Raw genomic sequence first — 24,852 nt, 5'->3', positions numbered from 1 at the left:
TCATTATCGGAGTAGAAGCCACCTTCTGAATAAGGCCTTTGCCTGCCCCGTCTTACCTCTTGTATTATACCTGCCATCATTGATGTTTTGCACATGCAAGCCCTTCTTCTTGGGATTCTTTTAATATTACTATTATTATCAATTTATTTTTATGTTACAAGCATTTTGTGCATGTATATATGCGTGCCACATGCCCACAGAGGACAGAAGAAGGTGTTGGCTCTCCTAGAACTGGATTTACAGGCAATTGTGAGCTGGTTGACACTGGTGCTGGGAACCAGACGCTAAGAGCAGGACACATCCGTAACTGTTAGGCTGTCTCTCCAGCCCTGCTTCCAAGAATCCCAGGTCTTAAGAGTGTTTGGGAAATGATAGGATTCTGTCATTTTCTACAACCTCTGTATTACAAAAGAGGAAACTGAAGCTCGAAGGGAAAAGGTGGAGCTGAGCCCCATTCTTTCTATGAATGTCTGCCTCTGACGTGTCCACAGATCTCTCCACTCTGGTCCTGAGACTCCATTGATCTAAACATTTCCTCCATGTACTTCCCGAGATGAGCAGCAGCCATTTTGACTATGGCTTCTTATTGCCTGAGATGCTTTGCTGCTCTCGGAAGACCAGATAACCCTCACTTTTACTCGGCAGTTGAATCTGACCCCTCAAACATTTGCTGACAGGGTATTTTTGTTTGTTGATTTTTTTTCGAGGCTTGCTCTCACGCCCTATGGAGTCCTGGATCTCCCGATGTAGACCAGGCTGGTCTCAAAATTTACAGAGATCATCCTGCCTTTGTATGAGGGGAAAAAAAAAAGCGGAGGCAGTGGGGCGCGCACAGAAGTCTGGCAGGTAAAGCCCGCATAGGGGAGAACCGGCTAGGCCCGCTCACCTCACTGGTAAGAGGTAGAGACCGCCAGGCTCTCTGGGAGGGGGTCCTTGCTCAGAAGGCGGTGCCAATCTGGGAGGCATGGGCCTCCCGGGTACCTGTCGAGGAAGCTTGGCTGAGAAGAGGCTGGGTTCTTTCCTGGTGGCTGGAAATGCTAAGGCCTGCTCCATGTTCTAATACGGTGAGTTTTGATAAGAAGAGACAGTTCATAGTTTCAGTGCTTTAGTATAGAAAAGTAGGAAAAGAAAAGGAGATAGAGAAGAGAGAAAGAGAAGATTGAGGGGATGGCCGTGACCACGTGGAAAGAGGAGAAAGGATGGAGAGAGAGACAAGAGAGGGCAGAGAGGGGCAAGAGAGAGATTGGAGGGGCAAGAAGCCTCCTTTTATAGTGGAGGCTATTGCCAGGTAACCGTGGGGCCGGGAAAACCTGGCTGTAGCCAGGTGACTGTAGGGGTGGAGTCCAGTCAGACCGCTAGGGACCTGGGACGTGGCCATATGTGACTGATGGTCACAGGATTATGGAGTTGAGTAGTCAGCATCTGGGAGCATGGCTCATTAGTTCCGTCCCTTGTAGAATGTTCTACTGGGTCTCCGGAGTAAGCCTTGCTCAACCAGGCTACAGACTGCCTTACAAGGTCCCACACCTTTGCTTCCTGAGTGCTGGAAATAAAGGCATGTGCTGCCACACCCAGCTATCTTTTGAGACAAGGCTTTTCTGTGCAGCTCTGTCTATTTCGGAACTCACTCTGTAGACCAGTCTGGCCTTGAACTCAGAGATCCTCCAGCCTTTACCTCTCGAGTGCTCACTGACAAGATTTCCTAAGTATTTTTGACTAGTGCAGTGGAGGACTAATTGAGAAAGAGCTGTTCCTTATTCAGAAAGAGTTCGTCAGTCCTGGGGCATTAATTCAGTGGTAGAGCTGGGTTCAAACCCAGCACTGCCACCAACCACTACCACCAAAATCATAGCTCAGTGGAGAGAGCAAATGGTCTGTGCACATGTATACCATGCATTATATGATTGGGATGTGAGGGCAAAAGGAGATTATGAAATATTCACCCTAGTTATGTGGAAAATATGCATGGCCCACTTGCCAAACAGTGCTCACATGTGTAGTATGCAGAATGAGAACAAATCAACGTATTAAGGAAATGGCCCCCTGATTCCTACAGCTTACATTTCAACACCACGGTGAACTTTTTACAGCCAGATCTTGTGGAGTTGTCTCATTTTCAGAAGGCCCAAAGGGACCCTACTCCCGTTAGCTAATGACACTTCAAATATCTCCAGCCAGGCATTCTGGCCGGCATGGGCTTGCGATTCTAGCACTTGGGAGACGCAGGCAGGAGCTCAAGGTCACCTCCGGTTGGGTTTTGCTGAACTCATGTGTCCATAGCCAATTTGACGTTAACAGTTGGTGAAAGTGTGTCTCCCTGTCTCCTTTTCAGTGATAAGGAGAAAAAAATGTGAAGCCAGGCACAGCTCTGAACCCACTTGCTCACTAAGCATCTTGCTTTGGAATCAGATAGTTCGCTAGAAGGATACTCCTCGGTTGTTCATTCACAGTGTGACAATGGGTGAACGCCACATATCTGTCCGGTCAACAGTTTTACTCATCACTTTGTCAGGTCTAACAGCAAAAATCAGCTGTGATGGACAGCGTCTTCAGTTTCCACGTGGATACGTTCAGCTGATGGGACCCTGGGGAGACGCAACAGCACAGCACCTCTAGCCTCTGGGATTTCAGGCATGTGCCTCCATATTCCTCTTGAACCTTAATTTGTCCTTGAGACAGGTCTCATTGCATAGCCAGTCCGGTCTCAAGTCTGTTATCCTCCTGCCTTCCAAAGTAGCCATGACTTGTACCAGAATGCCCCGCCCCCATGGAGCCTTTAATAACGCTCTCCTCTCTGTATCCTTGGTGACGTCTTGGTGCCATCCATCTCAGATGGTTTTAGGGTACCACCCCATTCACCGTCTTTAGCTTTGTTCCCTGGTCGGGTACCAGCATGGCCTTTAGCTGGTCAGATGAGAGCCCTTGTGTTCTCAGATATGAGCGTGTAGGTGAGCAGACGCTGGAATGACGCTGGCGTCTTGGATGGTCTCTGAGGCACGTTCCTACTTCCCTGTGTTGACAGAGACTGGAGATGCTGGGTTTGCTTTTCTGTGACTCACACCAGCCTGGGGGAGAGGCAGCCATTCCCGATTCTTCCTGTGTCCTTTTGCTGCCGTGGCTGCTGTAGTCGGCACTTAGATAGGAACGCGAAGATTCTTGACCTCCTATAGTTTTATGGGGGCTCTGGGGTTGAGGTCTCCTCTCCAGGGGCAGACTGATGCCCAGAGTCCCAGATCCATTCTTGTTCCTCTTAGTTTGTTTTGGGTCATTCTAACCTCACTGTACTTCATAGATGAAATATAGAAGAGGAGGGAAAAGTAAAGGACACGGCCCCTGGTTGCATGGTGGGGCCAGCAGCTCAATTAGAACACAGCTCAGGCTTAGGCATAGAGGGAAAGGGAGGACTCCTTTGAGATTCAAGACCGTATTTGACTTGAACTTGATGAAATAGATGTCTGTGGGAATTCAGAGGGTCCTGAGTATCCAGGAGAGAGAACAGAAGGATGGTGGGGTTTGGAAGAGGGAAGCTTTGTGTAAGTTTACAAATGTCTCCTAGACTCCCCTCGCTGTGGGAATGACAAGAGACCTAAAGGAGATAGAAGAACCCTGAGCAACATGGGAGTTTGAGGGAGGGTGTTGGCAGAGAAGCCCAGAACTCACCAGCCTGGACCCCCACTGAGGGAGGCTGTGAAAGGAAGGAAGTCACATTAACAAAGAGCCTGGGCCCAGCATTGTGACCCAGGCTGGGAACAGGCAGGCCCATTGTGCTCCAGAGCAGTTTCCCAAGTTCATCTATTCAGGGCTGGGATCACAATCTATGAACCCCTTCCTCCTGCCTCTGAAGAGGGATCAGATTCACTGCAATAAGGGGACCAGCCAGCCTGTGGACAAGAAGACATTTGACACCTCTGTACCTTGTCAATACTTTGATCCTGCGGCCTTTTCTAGTCAGCCCCAGGAACAGATGTGTCTGTGGGAACTGCAGGCCTGAGAAGTGTCGCTGCTTTCCTTTTTGGTGTCTCTTCAGGTCTCCTCTGTCACTGTTTCCCCTTCAGTCACTGGCCTGATGATTTCCCTCCTATCTGTCTCCTGCCTGAGGTGTCAGGCAGGCTCTTCACTGTAATTTAGTGAGTCACTAGATCTCATGCTGGCCCAGAATGTGTGTCTGTCACTCTTGGTGGTTATGTTACCAGACATCTAAAGAGACTGCTGAGCTGACTGATAGCTTTCTCAATGGCTGCTTGCTTGGTTGAGTTGGCATTCAGTGAGAAGCACACTGAGTTAGGATTTTGTCTAAGCTCTACCTCACAATTACCTGGCAACAGCTACGTATGCCCCTCCCACCATAACCTGGCAACAGCCAGGTAGGCCTGGCCTACTATAAAGGGGGCTGCTCACCCTTTCCCCCCTCCTCTTACCTCTCCTACCTCTCACTCTCAGCCTCTCCCTTGCGCCCTCTTGGGCTCTCCTTCCCCTCCCCCCTCTCGTCACATGGCCTCTGCTTCTCTACTCTCTCCCTCTCTCTGCCTCTACTACCCTCCTTAACTCCCATCTCATGTCCTGAATAAACTCTATTCCATACTATGCCGGTGTGTGTCCGGTCCCTCAGAGGGAAAGAAGGGATGCCCGCCAAGGCTCCCCCTTCCCCCACACCGACGTATACCATATTCTCTAACCTCCTTCTCTTTTTATGATCACAACACACCAGAGAGCCATGAGAATTTATCGATGATAAAGGTGTATGCCACCAAACCTGACGACTGGAGCTTAGTTCTTGGAACCTCATGGTAGAAGGGGAGAACTGACTCTCATGAGGTGTTTTCTGGTCTCCATGCTCATTCTATCACATACATACATACACACACACACACACACACACACACACACACATACATACACATGCATAGTCTCTCACACACACACACTCACACACATATACACACTTACACATACACACAAACACACTCATACACAAACATACACGCATGCTCACACATACACATATGCTCACACATACACACACACACATATACTCACACAGAGAATAGTTAAATAAATTTAATAGCATGCCTCGGACATATGGGAAGTTGCTGGTTTAGGAAATAAGATGACCATTAATGTAACATGAAAAAGACAGAGCCTTATCTGGAGATATAGCAGATTAAATTTTCTACAGCGCAGATCTGTTCAATGAGTGAGTTTGGATATAACCACAGGCTTGCGTATGAAATTCCATTCCATGGGAATTAAAGTTTGTGGCTTTTTAGAGGCATTTATTGCAGACGGTAAAAACATTTCTCATGTTCTCTTGCCAAAGCCTAGAAGCATGGAAAAATAAAGATGGGCTTTTGCTGAGGCTCTGTGTCTAGTCCTATCCCCTTAAACATTTAGCATGTCTCCCGTGCACAGCGGCGAAGGTTAGCATTCCTGTTTCTGATAATGCAGCAAGCTAGATGCAGAAGTTTATTACTAAGAAGTTGGGAAAGTGAGAGAAAGGCACCCAGAAGTTGTGTTTTGCGGAGAATCACAGATCCCAAGGTAGTGCTTTACCTCTTGCAAAAGTGGGTTAGACGCAGGTACCTGGGAGCTGGCGTGGTTAGGACCAAGGTACCTTCTGCCTCTCTGCAGCCCTCCAATGTGACATCTCTAAGACGTGGTCTTTGTCAGAGAAGGTGCGTGACACGTCCCATTTGCATTGTGTGAAAGAATGAAGGAAAGTGTGTGGGGGGGGGGGAGTTCTGTCTTCCTGAGAAGGACCTGCCTCTCAGGCACAGCTCAGTAGCTGTTGCTTAGTCACCTCAGGCCCCGCACCTAGCCACACTCTGAATCTCTTAGTCACAATGAACCCTGTTTTCAAAAGTTGACCATTGTAGCTATGTCCTCAGAAAGATGCCTTGTAAAAGGAAACCTTTGGTGACTCTCTGGATGAATCCGTATCGTGAAACCTTTTTTCTGTGTCCTCTCACCAGTAAAAACTGTGCCTCAGAAACTAGCTAAGTTTGCCAGACATGTGGAGTTAGTAAATTACATGTATTTAGGAGCCTGTTTCAGGGATATGGCTTACTCATCAGAAACAGGTAGTACAAACAGAACCACCGTGAGCAGAGGCAGAGGCAGAGGCATGGGATTGCTGAAGTGTGGAGTTCCTAAGGGACTTTCAATGGATAGCTGCAGTGCTGTCCAGGAGAAGCTTCCTATTGATCGATCACCCTCAACAGAATCTACAAATCCTGTCAGGGCATCAAAGTTAGTAGCTAGCAGCAAGGGAGCTGTGTGTGTGTGTGTGTGTGTGTGTGTGTGTATGTGTGCGTGTACATGTGTGCATGCACATGTGCCTGTGTGTGTTCATGTGTGCACATGTATGTGTGTGTGCATGCACACATACATGTGCACAGGCCATAAAATGACTGCTGCCTCCTCCTGTGCTTCAGCTCTGACGAGATAGTGTCAGGACAGCTGACCCTGACTAGACACACATAAGAAAGAGCACTTTGGGACTGTGGTTCACCTCAGTGAAGTCAACATGTCACATGTCTCGGTTTAATTGCCAAGCAGTCATAGATACAGAGTGGAGATAGAAATGGGTATTTCCTCATTTCTGGTACTGACAAAAAGATGCTGATGTAATCATGAACTCAGACGGCAACCCTGAGCTAGTTGTGCAGGTTCTTATTTTTGCTATTTGGATTTTATTTTCCATATATCAGAAATAGTTAAGACTTAGTATTTTTTATGTTGCATAAAATGAGTGAAGGATTTTGATGCTGATCTGCCATTTTGAACATATCCAATGCAGCAGCATTTAACACTATTGTTATAACTAATGGAAATATGTCTATATTTTTAATGTCTCAGATGCTTTTCCTTATCTGCACCTATTTTTTATCTTCTGTATAACATGCTAACAGCTCTTTTCCTTCTTCAGTGTGTGTGTGTGTGTGTGTGTGTGCAAATGCCACTGTGCTTATGCGAAGGGCAGAGGACAGCTTTTCAGATTCAGCTCTCTCCTTCTTACTCCCCTGATCGATCTTCAGTCACCAGGCTTGTTAGCAAATACCTTACCCACTGAGCGATCTCACCAGCCCCTTCATGACTTTATCATGATAAAACCATATATTTACAATGGGAAAGCCCACTTCGATGCACTTCACTAAATATAATTAAAAACTAACATTATAAGCAATTAAGACACTGTATATGACAAATGTCGCCAGGTATTTTCTATCCAAAAACTATTTTAAACAGTCAATGTTGTGGTTTTTTTTTTTTTTTTTTTTTTTTAGCACAAAGTTTAAAGCAAAGGAATCCTCCACAGTTGTCTCCAGTGTCGTCATTTAAAATAATCCCCTGCCTCCCCTATGGGGTCAGCCATGTAGGTAATGGAACCTGGCCCCGAGGCAACAGCTGGGAGCTTTAGGGCCCAGATGTTTTTGTTTGCTTATGAATACCGAGAGTCACGTGCTATCAGATTGAAGTTGCTTTTGTTTTCTCCTTGAGCCAGTGTCTCTCCATATAGCCATGGCTGTTCAGAACTCACTAGGTAAAACAAGCTGGCCTCGAACTCACAGAGATCCACCTGCCACTGCTTCCCAAATTCAGGGATTAACGGCGTGTGCCACAGTGTGCCCAGCAAGCTCCCAAGTTTTTATATTGCGTATGCGTATTTATTTATTTATTTATTTATTTATTTATTTTGTGAGGCACATGTGTGCCACCTCGTACGTCATGGAGTGGTGGACAGCCAGCAGGAGTCTGCTCTCTACTGGTCCGTGTGGTCTGCAGCGATGCGCATGCGCCACAGTACCCACAGGGTGGAGAGAATGGTTTGCTGGTCTGTGGAGTCTTCTCTACCATATGGGTCGGCGGGATGGAACTCGGCTCCACAGGCTTGGCCCTGGGCTTCAGGGGCCTGCACCTGCTGAGCCATCTCACCCCCAGATTTAAATTCTGGGAAACAGAGATGTTCCTTTATCGTGGGATTTTTCTGCCACAAAGGGGTCAATTCTTCCTTCCAACGCCATTCTCAGAGGTGGCTTCCTTTATCTCTACAGTAAAAAGTTCTTGTCCTTTGCTTAGTGCAAGCTCAGTGACAGACTCTCTTGCTCCAAGTCAGGTGAGACTTTCTCAGGAACTTTGTGGTCCAGCGGTGGAGAGACTGGAAGGAGGTCCTCTGGTCTTGGTGAGAATTGGTTTGTTTTGTTTTGTAGAGTTTGAGATAGGGTCTCACTCTGTAGCTCTGGCTGGCGTGGAACACTCTGCATAGACCACGTTGGCTTCCGACTCACAGAGATTCACCTGCCTCAAACTCCCGAGTGCGGGGGTTAAAGGCGTGCAGGGTTGCCAGGCCTGAGCTAGCCTTGAGCTTTGTGAATACGTCAAGCTGGTCTTGAAGGCCCGGTCTTCCACCTCCAGCTGGTTATAGGCATCTGCATGCACTACTTCACTGTAGCACCTTGCATATCCTTTCCCAGTCCAGCTCTGGAGTTACAGTACAGGTATGTCTTCAAGGCCATTTTAATGTGGGTGCTGGAAATCCAAACTTAGGTCCTCTTGCTTGCAGAGTCAGCGCATCACCCACTGACCCATTTACCCAGCCCTTCAATGCCAGATCGTGGCTATTCTCAGGGGACATGAAGCCGCCAAGCTCAGGCTTGCCCTGTGGGCAGGATGTCATGTCTATGATCTGCAGGAGGAAAGTGGGAAGAAGCCATGACAAAGATTCTGAGAATGTGCTGCGGAAGGTTTTACGGGCGACATGGCATACATTGCTGAGCTCTTCCTGGGTGTGGATGTGGTCTCTGAGGAGAGCTGGGAAGTAAACAGAGAGTTACAGCTGAAGGATGCCCAAGGTTGCATGCTCGCATTCGCGCATGCGCATGCATGCTCGCATTCGCGCATGCGCACTTTAGATCCCACGGAAGGCTCAGCAGGGATGCCTTCCCAACCGTGCATCTGAAGCAGCCCCCTGCCCTGTTCTCTGTGTGGGTGCTGTTGCTGCACACAGGCACTGCTGCAGCTGCGGCGGCCTTGCTGGCCCACGGCTGAGTCCTGTGCGAGAAGCGGGTTGGTTTTGTTTGCTAGATCCTCTGCAGGGCTGGGTCCGGAGGGCAGTAAGTGAGGCTACAGATAAGGGTGCACACAGGAAGGCGCTGAATAGAGATACAGCTCTGTAGAATCTGCTTTACGTGGCTCCCTTAGGCAAGCGATAATGAGTTTTCTTATTAAGTACTATGGCATTTCTGTGTTGGGCATCTTGGGTAAGACTGATCTCTCATCATAGAACAATAGGCAGCATTTGAGTCCTTTGGTGGCTCGGTTCCTAAACCTCTGTATGAAGCTGAAGATTGCCGGGATGGGGGGTGTGTGAGGGTGGGAAGGGGGATGAGGGTGGGGTTTACTAACAGGAACCACTTCAGACACAGTAATGAATAAATAAGTAAACAAGCAAGTGTTTAAAAACACGTGAAATAAGTAAAACGTCTCTGTGTGTACAGCACGCCATGGTGCGGTTGTGGTGGCCAACGCGTGGGAGCTGGGTTTCCCTTCCAGCTTTAGACGGCTTCCGGTCATTGGATTTGAGTCAGTAGACTTGTGCAGCAAGTGTCTTTACCCACTGAGCCGCGTCTCTGTCTCATTTTTAAATTTTATTATTATTATTTTTTTTCTGCTGAATTTTAAGAGTTACCACAGCGGGCAGTAGGGGCCCACGCCTTTAATTCCAGCACTTAGGAGGCAGAGGGGCAGGCGGATTTCTGAGTTCAAGGCCAGCGTGGTCTACACAGTGAGTTTTAGGACAGCCAGGGCTACACAGAGAAACCCTGTCTCAGAAAACAAAAACAAAAACAAAAACAAAACAAAACAAAAAAATAAACAAAAAACACCCAAACAAACAAACAAAAAAAGAGTTACCACTTTATTTGGTATTTTAACTTTTAATTCTTGGGCCTCACTGTCCCTGAGGGAAGTCAGGGCAGGAACTCACGCAGGAACCACAGCCTGGGCCATGGAGGGGCGCTGCCCACTACCTACTGGTTTGCTCCTCACAGCTTGGTTAGCCTGAGCTAGAACTTCTGTTCGACTTCCTCAGCGTCTCATCTAGCCCAGGTTGTGTAACGGAGGCTGCCCCTGAACTCCTGATCATTGTAAGCTTCCTAGAGGCAGGGGATTTACCCGCTCAGTTTCATTTCCCAGATCTTAGACCAGGACCGGACCACAGGAGCAATGGTGAGCCTCGGTGCCTCTTCCCTACCAAGGCCTTGCCGCTTACTTTCTAAGAAAACACATCAGAAGGAAGCCCTGCCCCCCTCGCGGCTTGGAAGCCTTTCTCTGCGTGCTTTTCTTTCGTTGGACTTCCTGTGCGATGCCTCGCTTTCCGAGTATTATATTAGGTGCTTTTCTCGCTGTGGTGGCAAGCCATCTGACAAAAAAGCTACCTAAAGGAGAAAGGATTTCTTTCGGTTTAGTTCAGAGGGATGCACATTATCACGGCAGGGGGGCGGGCAGCAGATCAGGGGGTGTGGTCACATTGCATCTGTGGTGGCCGGGAAGCAGAGAGTGGACAGGCTATCCAAGGCCAGCCCCTAGTAATAAACTTCCTCCAGGGAAACTCCGCCTCCTAAAACCTTCTACAACCTTCCAAGAGCCACAGCAGCCCCAGACCCAGAGTTCAAACACCCAAGCCTACGTAGGACTCTTCATGTTCAAACACCACAGCTCTAAACACTTTCGCGAGGATTACAAGTCTCTCCCGATGTACAGACCACCTCTTGGGTCAGCTTTCCTCCGGCCCTTTGCCCCCCTGATTTGGCTAGCCCACGCAATGGAAGCTCTGGTGGCATGGCCTTCTCTCCGGCCTCTCTCCTCCCCAGGTCTCTACAGTCAATGCACTCATTTCCACTGCCTCGGGCCTGCTGAGTCACTCTTGCTTGTCTCTTCCTGCCTCTGCCAGTTCCTCCTCACCTCAGGAAACCTTCCTGACTCCCTTTCTATCCCACTAAGCCTTTCCTCAGTACTGACTTCTCACTGAAGCCATTGGCCTGTGAGCTCCTACCTCTTACAGCACTGCTTCGTCTCTGGCTCCAGGTTGACAGGGTAGGTGGTCTGTCTGAAACTCAGATTAGAGGACAACTTTCTATGTGCCTCATGAGATTCCTCCCCCTCCCTCTCTCCCCCCCTCTTCCTTTCTCTTCTCTTTTGGGATTTTGGTGTTAGAACTTGACCAGTGCTCTGCTCTGGGACTCTCGCAGTAGGATGCACTTCCTCTCTTATAGACAAGCATCCCATACCTTGGTAGAGTCTCCCCGATGCATACTTTCCTGCATGCTGAGTAATTTCTTCTGTCTTCCAGCTGCTCCTGAAGTTCTGTTCAAGGTACAGTTTTGCTTGTTAGACCATGGAGACCACCTCCACCATGGGTCCTCCAACTTTGTGAGGTCCGTTTGTAATGTCTACCTTGACCCTTTAGTGTCTACTGAATTCCTAGCACATAGTAGGTGTTCATCAGGCATCAGAATAAAGGTTCCGTTAACAGACTCAAAGGCAGGCATGGTAGCTCATGCCTGTTACCTTAGCATTCGAGAGTCTACGGTAGGGAGTCTTCCAAGAGTTGGAAGCCAGTTGGGACTACATAGTAAGTTCTAGGCTAGGCTTAGCTATAGGGTAAGAGCTTGCTGCAAAAACAAAACACTAAACAGGGATACAAATTAATTCTTCTGCTAACAAACATTGTTTCAATCTATCATTGTAACTATTGCTGGTTGATGTAGACAGATATCAGTTTGTACCCCAGGCTGGCCTTGAACTCCCAATCTTCCTGTCTCAGCCTTGGAAGCAGGGGGATGGCAGGCCTGTGCTGCACTCTTCCTCAACAGCTCAAACAAGTCAGGAGGACTCAAAGCAGCTAGATGAAACTTTAGTAAGTGGACTTCTCTGTCTTCTCAAGCCAGGCTTGACGGGCTACCCTGCCATTGTTCCTTCAGGACCCCTGAAGTATTTTCCTGGTCAGTTTTTAAGAGACATGAGGAGTTTTTCTTTTGTACAACATTTCTACCACAGTATGATAAAAATCTGCCTAGTTACTTTAGTTTTCGTAGATTTCCTATTGGGTTTTATTTTGTCTCCATTTATTTCCTTCTTGTTTGCTTAAGACAGAGTATCCTGGAGCCCAGACTATCCTTGAGCTGATCCAGAATCCTGGCTTTGCCTCTTGGTTCTGATTTGTATCTAGAAGTAGGTAAATGGGTTATCAGGGAAGCAACGTCAAACCTCCTGGTCTATGCGATCCTAACTGAATGAGTTCAGTTGCTCAAGGGGTCTCAGAATTCTATGCCTTTAGCATCATCTCACCCCTGCACCTTAGGGCGTGGTCTCTAGGGTCATTTTCTCAGCAGCTGGGAAACTAAGTTCTGTGTTTGTCAGTCTTCCTCCTCCTTGCTATAGCGACCACAGACTCTCCTGTCTTCTTCCTTCTCAGAAAGAAAAGGCAGCTTGTTCTGCAAGTTTGTAGTTATAACCGTTTCTTTTCAAAAACCGTAGTCAGAGTTGGGACAAAACCCAGTGGGTTGAGTGATTGCCTAATGTGCATGAAGCCTTGGGCTTGATTTACTTCATGAATCAGGCAATAGCAGTACCTACCTAATCTTGGACTTAAGAGGTACAGGCAGAAAGATCAAAAGGTCACCTTTGACTTCTGAGTAAAATGGAGCCACACTGGGCCATTTGGGACCTCTTCTCAAGGGGAAAAATTGATATATTCTGTTTTGTTTTGTTTTTTCGAGACAGGGTGTCTCTGTGTAGCCCTGGCTGTCCTGGAACTGACTCTGTAGACCAGGCTGGCCTCAAACTCAGAAATCCACTTGCCTCTGCCTCCAAGTGCTGGGTTTAAAGGCATGTGCCACCACCACCCGGCAATATCTTCTGTTTTTAAAAGCCAACTTAAGGGCTGGAGAGATGGCTTAGCGGTTAAGAGTACTGACTGCTCTTCCGAAGGTCCTGAGTTCAAATCCCAGCAACTACATGGTGGCTCACAACCATCCATAACAAGATCTGACACCCTCTTCTGGTGTGTCTGGAGACAGCTACAGTGTGCTTATATATAATAAGTAAATCTTAAAAAAAAAAAGAAAATTATTTATAAAAAAAAATCCAACTTAATTCTCGTATCTAAATTTCACTAACTTATTAGGGAAATATATTCACATCTCCCAAATGATAATCCAGGACTATGAGTATAATTAATACTTCTTCTTTTTCATTTGTGTGTATATGTGAGTGTGTATATGAATGTGTGTGTGTGTGTGTGTGTGTGTGTGTGTGTGTGTGTGTATGTGACTGTTGGGGGAGGGAGAGGAAGGACTAGGGAAGACAATTACTCAACTACTTTTGGGAATCAGTTCTCCCCTTCAGCCAAGTGGGTCCCAGTCACAAGATTACAAGTCACATTGTCACTCTCGGTGGCCAGCGGTCTTACCCACCGAGCCATCACACCAGCTTGCCACGAGGAAGAAAGTGTTATCCCTCATCTTACATCAGCCTCCTCTCTGATATTTTGTCCACCCCCACCCAGCGGGCATAGCCGTCCCATGAACGTTAGCAAGGGAATGCCGCTATTTTATGGTGACATCTACGTGAATCACAGCATGTGAAACCTTCCCAGGCTCACAGTCCCGTCGTGTTTCCTCTCAGGTGGACATGGGGCATGATCGAGAGGATGGTTTTGTTTTGTTTTTGTCTTGTGTATAATCAGCTCTTGAAGTAGTAGAAAGGGAGTATCGGCCACTTGGGGACACCCAGGCATTTATTTCACAAGGACAATACAGGCAGTGCCAAGGGCAAAGGAGGAGAGAAAACAAGTCAGTGTAGACGGATGTTCAAGCAAAGGAACCCAGACGTCTGTGTCGAGGAACCCAAATGAAGCCTGACCCAGCGGACAGGCCAAACGACTATTCAAGGAAGCTTCTGCATGCCAGGCAGTTGTGAGCCTCAGAAGAAGCCAGAGATGGGACAGAATGATCGGGGTTGGCCAGCTTTCCCAGGGGAGGACCCACATCTTCTTCAGACCTGGGCTAGATGCAAGATGAAGGCACGGACAACGGAAGACCGGGAGGGTGAAAACAGTGAGAACCTATTAGTGGAAGCCATTAGCGTGCTGAAGATTTAGATGCTCTTCAGTGTTCTGTGAGGGAGAGAGTGACAGAGGAGGCCTGTGTGTGCACAAACATGCGTGCTTGCAGTACGCAGGAGGTGCACCCACTGGCCAGTCTGATGGGAGCAATGCCTTGATTAAGAATACCTCTTCAGCAGGGCGTGGTGGCACACTCCCGTAGTCCTAGCACTTGGAAGGCAGAGGCAGGTGAATCTCTGAGTTCAAGACCAGCCTGACTTACATATAGAATTCCAGGACAGACAGGGCTAAACAGAGAAACCTAGTCTCACAAAAAACCAAAAATCCCCCAAAAAACCAAAAAAACCCAAATAACCAACAGTCAACAATAGTAACAACAACAAAACAAGACAGTGGGCCTCCTCTGAGGAACAATAACCCAAAGTTGATCTCTCCACCTATACACACACTACACCTGCACACATGTGTACCTGTACACACACACATACACACACACAAACACAAACACAGTCATACACACACATACACACAAACACAGACACACACACACACACACACACACACAAACACAGTCATACACACAACCCCTAAAATGCACTAATGTAGCTACTCTGTCAAAACACACAGGACACCGTAGAGTACTCAAATCGTATGGCTGACAGAAGGCAAGGAGCGCTGCCACTGTCCAGAGTCACTAGAGAGCACTTGTCACTAATCTGGGAAAGGATCCAGCCTCAAAGCTGGAAGGCCAGTTACTACTGAAGGCATTTTCCTTGGAACTCAGGCGGAAACTTAGAAAACGTGGCTTGAACCGGGTAAATGACACCTGTGAGCGACTGACTGTGACGTCTGTGAGCGACTGGCTACCACGATTGTGTGAGTCAGCAGGAATGCTCCCATGTTACTTTTTCAGCAGAAACGTCATTAGATTGATGCTTTCTTGACTCTATTATATATGCATGCATCCATTCATACATAAAGGACCTGATCTCTATTTTGGGGTAAGTCACAGCACAGCATCCTTAAATAATATCTGGGCCCACATTTTTATAGGATGGATCTATTAAAACTACCCTTTGAGCTCCAATGGTCTCCGACCTTCTGTGTTATTTAATTACTTAGCAAATAGGACTCTATAATGTAGGATCCGAGTCCTGTTTCCTGAGGCGACTCCTCCTTGCTTCAGGGGACAGGCCAGGACTGGGTCTCTTCCTTAGTTTTGTGGCTTTATAAATTTGCTTTTGTTGATTCAGCCAGGCACGAATGAACCATATATTCGTTTAAAGTTAAATTGAGGGCTGCCGAGATGGCTCAGTGTGTGACGGAGCTTACTGTTAACCTGATGACCTGTGTTTGACACTGAGACCCGCATGGTGGAAGGAGAGGCAGCTCCTATAAGTTGTCTTCTATACGCACATGCACACACGCACAAACACACACTCACACACACACACACACACAAATGAGAGAGAGACAGAGACACAGATAGAGAAACAGAAGGATAGAGAACGAGATGGGGGAAGAATATATTTAAAAGATTAGATTAACCATCACACTTGGGATGACTTTCTCTGCCTCTCCTCCTATCAGGCTGTCCAGTAAACCCCAACCATGTTAAAATGGAGATGGCATGGCTCAGCACTCTCCCCCAGCAGCCGAGTGTACATGGAGAGCACTCATGCACAGCTCTGCCTATGTACACTTAGTAGGTCATCCCATCCTTCCCCTCCTTTGCCTCCCACTCAGTGTGCTGGCAGCCACAGCAGTCTCCGGTGAGTCCATTGTCCTGTCTCCCTGCGTATCTCTGTTTCTTCCCTCAAACCTACATTTCCTCCTGCTTCTCTCAGCTGCTCGTATATGTCAGGAAGAATGAGACTGTCTCCTCATGATCAAACACTCCCGTATGCAGCTGTCATTCAGCTCCCGTAGGACCGGGTCTTTAAAATGACAAATTGTGTATTCTCTCAAGTCACATCTATCTTACCTTCTGCCTCTGCCATTCAGAAACCTGCGTCCTCTTACACCCAGCATCCTTAGCTGCCCTTCACATATTAGACTGTTTTTATATTCACATATGCTGTAGTATCCTCTCTAAAGAGTTCCCTGTACATCATGCTTACTGAAATAAGCTAGGCACAGAAAGTTACTTGCCATTTCTATCTGTCTGTCTGTCTGTCTGCCTGCCTATCTCTCTCTCTCTCTCTCTCTCTCTCTCTCTCTCTGTGTTAGAAAGCTGAAATATTGATATCCTGCCGTAAAAAGGACAATCGTGCTTCTCCTGAGCCTAGGAGCAGTGTTGGGAGGGACAACAGGCTAACAGCTACCAGGATGCATTTTAATGGGAAGGTTAATGTTGTATTCAATATGTAGCACAGCCAGATAATTAGGGTTGGCAGCAATTACTAATGTGGGATTTTTCAGTGTTCCCAATGCAAACTAGTTCTAAAGATTTGAGGCAGCGTTGTGCTATTTATCCTGATCTGATCATGACTGATTGTACACTTATTTAGAAATGTCACACTGTACCCCATAAATATGTGCAATTACTGTGTTTCACTTAAAAAAATATAGCCTTTTAATCTCGTGTCCCCTCTACTTTGCCCTTCATTTAAGACATTGGCTCAGGTCAGGTGGTGCAGGCTTTGAATTCACTATAGAATGGATCATGGTCTCAAATTCCTGACCCTCATGCCTATACCTTGCAAGGGGTGCCAGTGCAGGCGTGCGGCACTAAATCTGCTACATAGTTTCTGTGGTGCTGGGATTGAGCCCAGGGCTTCATGGGTGTGAGGCACGCCCTCTACCAGCTGAACCCCATCCCCCCATGCCTCTGTTCTTCAGAGCAGAACTCTGTGAGTAAGCTAATCTGTCCATTATGCTTCCAGTTCCCTCCTGCATGTCCTCTCCAACATCTTATTATAAACCTTTTAGACTTCTGGAGCTGGCAGAGTCTTTAGCTGAGCATTTACAGATGCTCAGATGACAGAAAGGACGCCTCCATTGGCGTTTTGCTCCATTGTGCCTTGGCTTCCTTGATAATGGATGTACCTAGAAGCCAAATAGACTTTTCATCCCCAAAATTGTTTTTGGTCAGTGTTTTTATCACAGTAATAAAAAGCAACCCAAGACGCATGGCTTTTACCCTCCTTCCTTAAGGTCTCTCTGGAGGGGCTGTTCCCAGAGAGGCCTCTCCTGGAGCCACCCCTCCCCTCCATCATCCTGACTTTCCTGACCCCCTGCTCTGGTCTTCACAGCGTGTAGCATCATCTGCTCTTATAGTTATGTTTTTTTTTGTTGTTGTTGTTTGTTTGTTACCATTTTAGTTCTAGGAATCAAGCCCAGGTTCATGAGCGTGCCCGGCCAACACTACCACCGAGCTATATCCTCAGCCATACCTTTCCATTTTGGGTAGTCTGATTTCCCTAAAAGAGTATCATCTCCCTGAAGGATGTTATATATCATTAATTCTCATAGCAAGGCACACGTCATAGTATGTGTCAACTAAACAAGTATTGAATGATTGACCTTGGCCAGGTCAACATTTCAGCCTTAGTTTTCTTTTCTGTGAAATGGAGATAGTAATAGGTATCTACCATGTTGGTCGCACATGAATGGAAAATAAGATTTAGAGTATCTTGCTCATTACATATTGTGTGTATAATATGATATGTATGTTATATTGCTCCTACTTCATTGCCCATTTTGTGACAGAATATATCCTACATTAAATTATGAGTGAATAGGTTTTAAACTGTGATGCTGTTCCTCTAGCTTCCATTTGAAGCAGGTCTTCTGACTCCTTTTCCTTTTTTGAGACATATCTGATATAGTTCAGGCTGGCCTCCAACTCTCTGGGTAGCCAGTTATGACCTTGAAGTTCTGATACTCCTGTGTTGGGATTTCATGTGTGTACCACCATGCTTCATTTGAGTGGTGCTGGAAACCAGTCATGAGACTTTGCTCATGGTAGGTAAGCAGTCTACCAACTGGACTGTTTCCCGAGTCCTAGTCTGGGAACACTAAATGTACTTTGAGTCTCAGCATTTTCAGTTTCACCTTGGATTTGTTGCAAGGCAAGATCATGACAAATTGAGGGTTAGCTGACACTTGATGCACAGGGTTAATTGAGAGTGACTTCCGTAGGCTCTTTTGAAACTTGTTACTTGGTGGGTGGAACTGTTTGGGAAGGATTGGGAGGCATGGCCTTGATGGAGAGGGGTGTCATTGGAGTGAGCTTTAAGATTTCAACAATCCATGTCCTTCCCAGCCATCTCTCTGCCTTATGCTTGTAGATCAATATGTAAGCTCCCAGCTACTGCTCAAGCACCATGCCTGCCTGCCTGCTGCCATGCTGCCTGCCATGATGATCATAGATTCTATACCCTCCTGGAACTGTAAGCCCCTAAGAATCCCCTTTCTTCTCTAAGTCACCTTGGTAATGATGTCTAATTACAGCAAAGGAAGCACTGAGGGGCAATGGGAATCCCTTAGGAAGGAAGAAAGTATTCTGGGTGAGAAGGGAAATTATTCTGGGCTTGTTGCCCATTGAGTTCCTTCTTCCAGAGAGGCAGGACCTGGGTGTTACACTCTCTTCCTTCCTGTATAGCTGTGCGGGGTCTGCTGCAGGAGAGTGCAGCTCTTCTGTCTGGGAGTCCAGAGATGTAGCTGAGTGTGATGTTGGATTTCTGATTTGTCCTCCCTCCCCCTCCAACGTGCTAGGATGAGAGGTGTGTTCCACTGAGATGAGTGTATGAGAAATGGCGGTCAAAGCTGGTACTTTGTAGGGAGCCTTCCAGATGAGCCTACACCCCTAAGCCTCTTCCACTTTATCATAGATTTCTCTATAATAAAAGCTAAATTATCAAGATTGAAGGAAAAAGTATACGTAGTAGAAGGTGAGCAGCCTGCGAACGGAGTGACTTGTTAGGCAGTCAAACCTGAGATAAAATTTGCTAGAAATTTATACTGTTTTGTGTGAAACCACAATGATGTAGAGATATTAGACAGGCTGGAGAGAGAACACTTACTGTTCTTTCTGAAAACCAGAGCTGGGTTCCCAGTACCCGCATGGCAGCTCACAACCACTTGTACCTCCAGTTCCAGAGCATCTGACAGGCACTTGTGGCCTCCTGGGGCATTTGCACACACAAGCACATTCAAACATGTGCACAGACACATAGATCAAAAAAAAAAGCAACATATTTTTAAGAACCCTAAATATATACTTTAGAAAGTTTTAAACACCAGTACTTTCAATTTTGTGGTATAAATTCTCAAAATGAGGTTACATTTTCGGGGGTTAGACTAGATTTCAAAGTCATTTGCAGAAGATAAGGAAATAAGCCTACAAAAGCAAGAGAAGCAAAATAAAGTCAACAAGCAGGAGGAACCCTGACAGCTGCTGTAGACCGGGGGTGCACATGGCGACAATGAGTGCCATTGTCCTTTCCTGTCATCCTGGCAACGCGAGTCACACAGCAGATAACCAATGCCAGTTGGCAGTCGCAGAAGGCAGAGAACAAAGCCCCACCTCAGCTCGGCCCTCTGATTCCACACTAATTGCTTTAGCAGAGGCTTCGGTTTGGGTTATGAGTGATGGAAACTTAAACAGGTATACATTGTAAACCTCATAACTCACACGTCGGTGACCAGAAGGGCCGCGACTGGGAACAGAGCCTGCAGGAAGGGTGGGGTGGTCCCTAGACTCTGCCCTCCCTGGGCTCTGACTGGGGTGGTGACAGGATGGCCTCTCCTATACTCACGGCTGAGGATCCACTGTGTGGGGAACAGTGACCTCAAGCCAACGGGGTCTGGCTCAGTGCGGGGGTCAGAGAATGGCATTGTCTTACAGTGCCGCTTCTGCTCCAGTCCGAGCAGTCCGAGCCTGCCTTCAGGTCTGAGTTGCTGAGGAGCAGGCGCACGTGGAAGGACATGGTTTTGATCAGTGGAGGGATGAATCTGGTTTTGAACTCTGCAACCGAAACCAGGCTTGTACGCATAGTAGAGTCAAAACTTTGCCTTCTATTTTATTATTGTGGGGAAACCCTGTCATGGCATATGGGTGGGGGTCTGAGGACAACTGTGTGGAGTTAGTTCTGTCCATCCATCTTTTCCCAGGTCCCGTGGATCAAGCTCAGATCACCAGGTTCCAGGCAGGCACCTTTACACAGCAAATCATCATGTCACCCAGGGTCTCCTTTCTGAAGTCTTCTTATGACTTCCTCTTTTTCTTATATTTATTTTTTATTTTTAAGGCAGAGTCTCATGCGACTCAGGCTAGCCTCTTAGAACTTAGTGTTCAGCTAAGGATGACCTTAAACTTTAATTTACTTATTTTATCTTTATGTGTAAGATTGCATGTGGTATGTTCTGGATGTGCATGCGAGTGCGCATGCGTGTGAGTGCAGACATTCACCTGTGTGGACACCAGGGGAGAACCTCCGTCCTTCCCTTCCACATTGTTTGAGATGGCAGAGCTTCTTGCTTTTGACCTCTGTGTATGCTGGGCTGGCTAGGAGGCCCGGAACATCTAGGGACCATCCTGACTCTACCTGTCATTCCTGAGAGCACTGGGATTAGAGATGTGCACTATTGCATCTGGGGTTCTGGGGACCCTAACCCCATCTTCATGCTGTGTGGCGAGTGCTTTGCCCTTATTAACTTTTACATTCACTCAATCCAACATCGTGTGTCTGCCTGTGTGTTCCACCTTGTGTGCCACCGTGTGTGTGTGTGTGTGTGTGTGTGTGTGTGTGTGTAGGTTAAGTCCCAGGGTTCAAATTCAGTTTCAGGCATGGTGGCAAGTATATTTATTTAATAAGCCATCTTGCTTGAAAGCACCCATATTTATTGGTTTTTGTTTTGAGACAGGGTCTGTAGCCCTGGCTACCTTGAATTCATCAAATAGCTGAAGATGACCTTGAACTTCTTACCCTCCTGTTTCTACATCAGAGGTGCTGAGATTCCAGGCTAGCCCTAAGGCGCACGATTTATGCTGAGCTGGGGAGTGAACCCAGGATTTTGTGCATGACTCCGCAAACACTTTATCGGCTGGGTTTTGTCTGGGCCCCGAACTTGAACATTTAAGACCACCTACATGTTCCTGTCCTTTCTGTGATGTCTTCTGCCTTCTTCCCTGCCTCGCCTCTCCACTTCCCATTTCCACTTAAGGCTTCATCAGGTGAAATCAGAGGCCTCCTGCTTTCCCCATGGTGTGCGTGTTCCCAGCCAGCATCCCAGGCCGAACGAATGTGCTTCCTCAAAGGATGCCCAGTGCCCAGTGCTCCCCCATGTCCTCTGTTCCCCCCTCCCCCCATCACTTCCAGCTCTGCCCTGCGTGGCCTCTCTGGAATCTATTGAGGACTGTCCCAAGCGGTCCTGGTCTGCCTGCCTTCTCCAGAGTCTGGCAGAACACATGCCAGTTTGGTACAGTGTCCCTCTGGGGCCAGTGGAAACCATTGCACAACCAACTTTGGATACATATGGATTTAGATTATATACATTCTTTATATAAAATGACATGCTTTGCCTGAAACTTAAATGTCTTCCATAGGTTTCCATTAAGCAAGATTCTTTATGATCCATGGTATAGTACATATGCTATTTAGAGGGCCGCTATGTTATAGTTTGACTGTTTCACAGTGTGACAGCCATTATGCCTTTAACTGTAGCTACTTAGGGGATAATGACAAGGAAGGTACAGACGTGTTCAGTGCGGACATGGTCTCCCCTCCGCTATTTTCCATCTGAGGTTGGGGTGGATGTGAAGGGTCAGAGCTCATGGTCAGGACCAGTGTCTTTAGACCCAGCTCTGTGGCCGTGTGAAGTCAACACACGTCTCTTGGATAGCTCTCCTTTCATGTGCTACAGGTATAGTGAAAGGGAGACGATGCTTAAATGAATTTATAAGGGTGAGGCGCCTCGCATCCATACCCGACTCACAGCACAAGCTTCAACAATCCCTGCACTGTTGAGTTAAACACTTTGGCATCTGTAAAAGCTGCATCTCAACGTAATTCCGTTTTGCTGGGGGTTTAAATATTCGTCACCATCACTGAGGTTGACTTCAGACTTTGATTGTAGATACATTAACTTATATGACACAAAAGGCGTGCAGGCAAACGCACTCCTGGAGGCACCTGTGGAGGTCAACCTTGGGTGTGGGTTCTTTGATTTTTGTTGTTTTGTTGTTTTTGTTTTTTTTTTGGTTTTTTTTTTGTTTTGTTTTTTGTTTTTTGTTTTTTGTTTTTTGTTTTTTGTTTTTTTTTTTTTGTTTTTTTTTTTTTTTTTTTGATTTGGTTTTTTTTCGAGACAGGGTTTCTCTGTATAACTCTGGCTGTCCTGGAACTTACTAGAGACCAGGCTGGCCTCGAACTCAGAAATCCGCCTGCCTCTGCCTCCTAGAGTGCCACCCCTGCCTGGCTAAGGGTGTGGGCTCTTATCTTGTTGCACACAGCTTGAGGAACAACCTGTCTGTCCCCCCCCCTCCCACACACTGCTGGGTGCCAGGCTGCCCCCCTCCCCCCACTGCTAGGTGCCAGGCTGCTCCCCTCCCTCTCCCTCCCCCCAGTGCTGGGTGCCAGGTGGCTTGGCTCCTGAGCTATCTGGGACTCTTTGTCTTCCAGCTCTCGTCTCTGTGTGAGGGCTGAGGTTATACACATGTGCTACCATGTCTGGCTGTAAGTGGGATCTTGGGATTTGAACTCAGGTTCTGTCCTTGCACAGTAAGCACTTAACTAGGCTGTCTTTGCAGCCTGAATTTTTTCAGCTTTTTGAGATAACATCTCAAGTAGCCCTGGCTACTTTACAGCTGAGAATGACCTTGAGTTTGTGGTCCCTCCTCCTGCCTGCCCTCCCACGTACTGGGATTACAGATGACAGCCACACCCATTGGTTCTCTAGATCAAATCCAGAGCTTTGTACGCACCAGGCAAGCTTGCTATATCCCCGAAGCTTAAAGGGAAATAGATACATCCTAAAGACTGATCTTTTTTATTTATTTTTTTAATGTAGGGTCTTACTGTGTAACCAAGACTGACCTCAAGTTCAGGATCCTCTGCCACACCCTCTGGAATGCTTCTGGAATTAGAAGCATGTGTTAAGAAACTTTACAGAATGAAGTTCTGTCACTAGCTCACCTAGCTGAGTTGGGGGTGGGGCATCTACCCGTGCATTTGTGTTTCAAAGCTCTAGCTTTGAAACATGGCTTCTTGTAGGAGGAGAAGAAAAAAATACATATTGCAAGTTAGAGACTTCCTTGGGAATACAAATCACGTGCTTTTATGATTTATGTTCCGCAAACTAGAGCCACATAAAAGAGATGGCTGTAGGTTTAATTATTTTCTGGGATCGATGTTTTTCAGAAATATTCTCCTTTTGTCAGTGGAAACCTTGTAATGATTTTTAACTGCACATCAGTGCTGAAGGAACTGGTTCTTCCTGTTCTTCCAACACCAAGGCAGGCCTCTTCCTCCCCTAGGTCTGTTAGCACACGCCAGGCTGCGTCTCCTGGTTCTGCCAGCAGGTGGAGCACTGGCCCTTTTAAAGCCACTGGTTACTTGCTCCAGCCTGGTTTTCTTCTCTCAGTGCTGCGATTCTCCTGTCTTCCCTGGTTTTTATCTCCAGGAGAAACTGTTGAACCCGAGCCTGGATTAGGGAGATGAAGAGGTGGGCGTTAGATCTGCGCTGTCTCTGGGCTTTCCTGCCTGACATTGTGGTGCTAACACGCACACATTCCATGTGTGTCATAGGTGTTGAGTAACTTAGCTTTAGCATCTAAGCTCTGCTTGGCAGTGAATGAATCAGGTTTTCCTTGCCCTGTTTGATTCTGTGTTATACCAAAGAGGAAATTTAGGTTATTATGTTAAAATAGAACTAATTTAAATACATTAGAACTTTATATAAAAAATAGCAAGTCTTTGAAACAGTATTCCTGGGGTTGAAAAGTAGGGAACAATTGTATTTATTGTGAGTGCACTATGTTAAAAGGCCGAGTGAACAGTATGTTGGAACTATATTGACTGTGTTTTAGGGCTTAGTCCCTTGACAAAAATTATCAATTACATTTTTGTAGGATGAAAACTAAATTTAGATTGCTTATTTTGAAACCAGGGTATGTGACATTAAATGACGATAATGATGCATTTGAAAATATCCTTTTAAGCAGGTGTGGTGGTGCATGACTTTAATCCCAGCATTCGGGAGGCAAAGGCTGGTAGATCTCTGTAAGTTTAAGGCTAGCCTAGTCTACAGAGTGAGCTCCAGGACGGCCAAGGCTGGTAACACAGAGAAGCTCTGTCTCGAAAAAACATATTTTTTGTGCGTACACATGTGTCTGAGTGTATGTGTTCCTGTGGAGGTCAGAGGATGAACCTGGGAGCCAGCTCTCTCCTTCACCTGTGGGTCCTGGGGCTTGGCCCCTTTCGGGGGTGGGGTCGGAAATCTTTTTATCCTACAAATGTACCTTAAATGATAAACTGATATAAAGAAAGCTGACTTATAGGTTTACAGAGAAGTCAGACAGACCTGACATTAGAAGGCTCTTTGACAGATTTTCCTTGTGACCTATATTAGTATTTGAGCGTTTGTAATGACGTTTTAAGCTTGTTCTGTATTATGTAAAATGGAAAGCTAGCGATACCATGAGCTTGACTCTCAGAAACAATAATGCCATACATCTTCTTATACGGTCTGAAATTACAGTGCTGCATGTTTCAGGATCAAGACCCAAC

General features: G+C 46.7%; 1 protein-coding gene across 2 annotated transcripts in view; it reads left to right on the top strand.

Annotated features, from left to right (window-relative positions):
• The window catches only part of Pld1 (phospholipase D1), a 207,188-nt gene that overhangs the window by 23,843 nt on the left and 158,493 nt on the right, over positions 1–24,852 (top strand). The gene's annotated exons all lie outside the window — the stretch shown is intronic.

The sequence above is a fragment of the Apodemus sylvaticus genome, chromosome 4 (genome assembly GCF_947179515.1).
Source record: "Apodemus sylvaticus chromosome 4, mApoSyl1.1, whole genome shotgun sequence".
NCBI lineage: Eukaryota > Metazoa > Chordata > Mammalia > Rodentia > Muridae > Apodemus > Apodemus sylvaticus.
The sequence above is the reverse complement of the archived record's forward strand: the minus strand, read 5'-3'. Positions and strand labels throughout refer to the sequence as shown.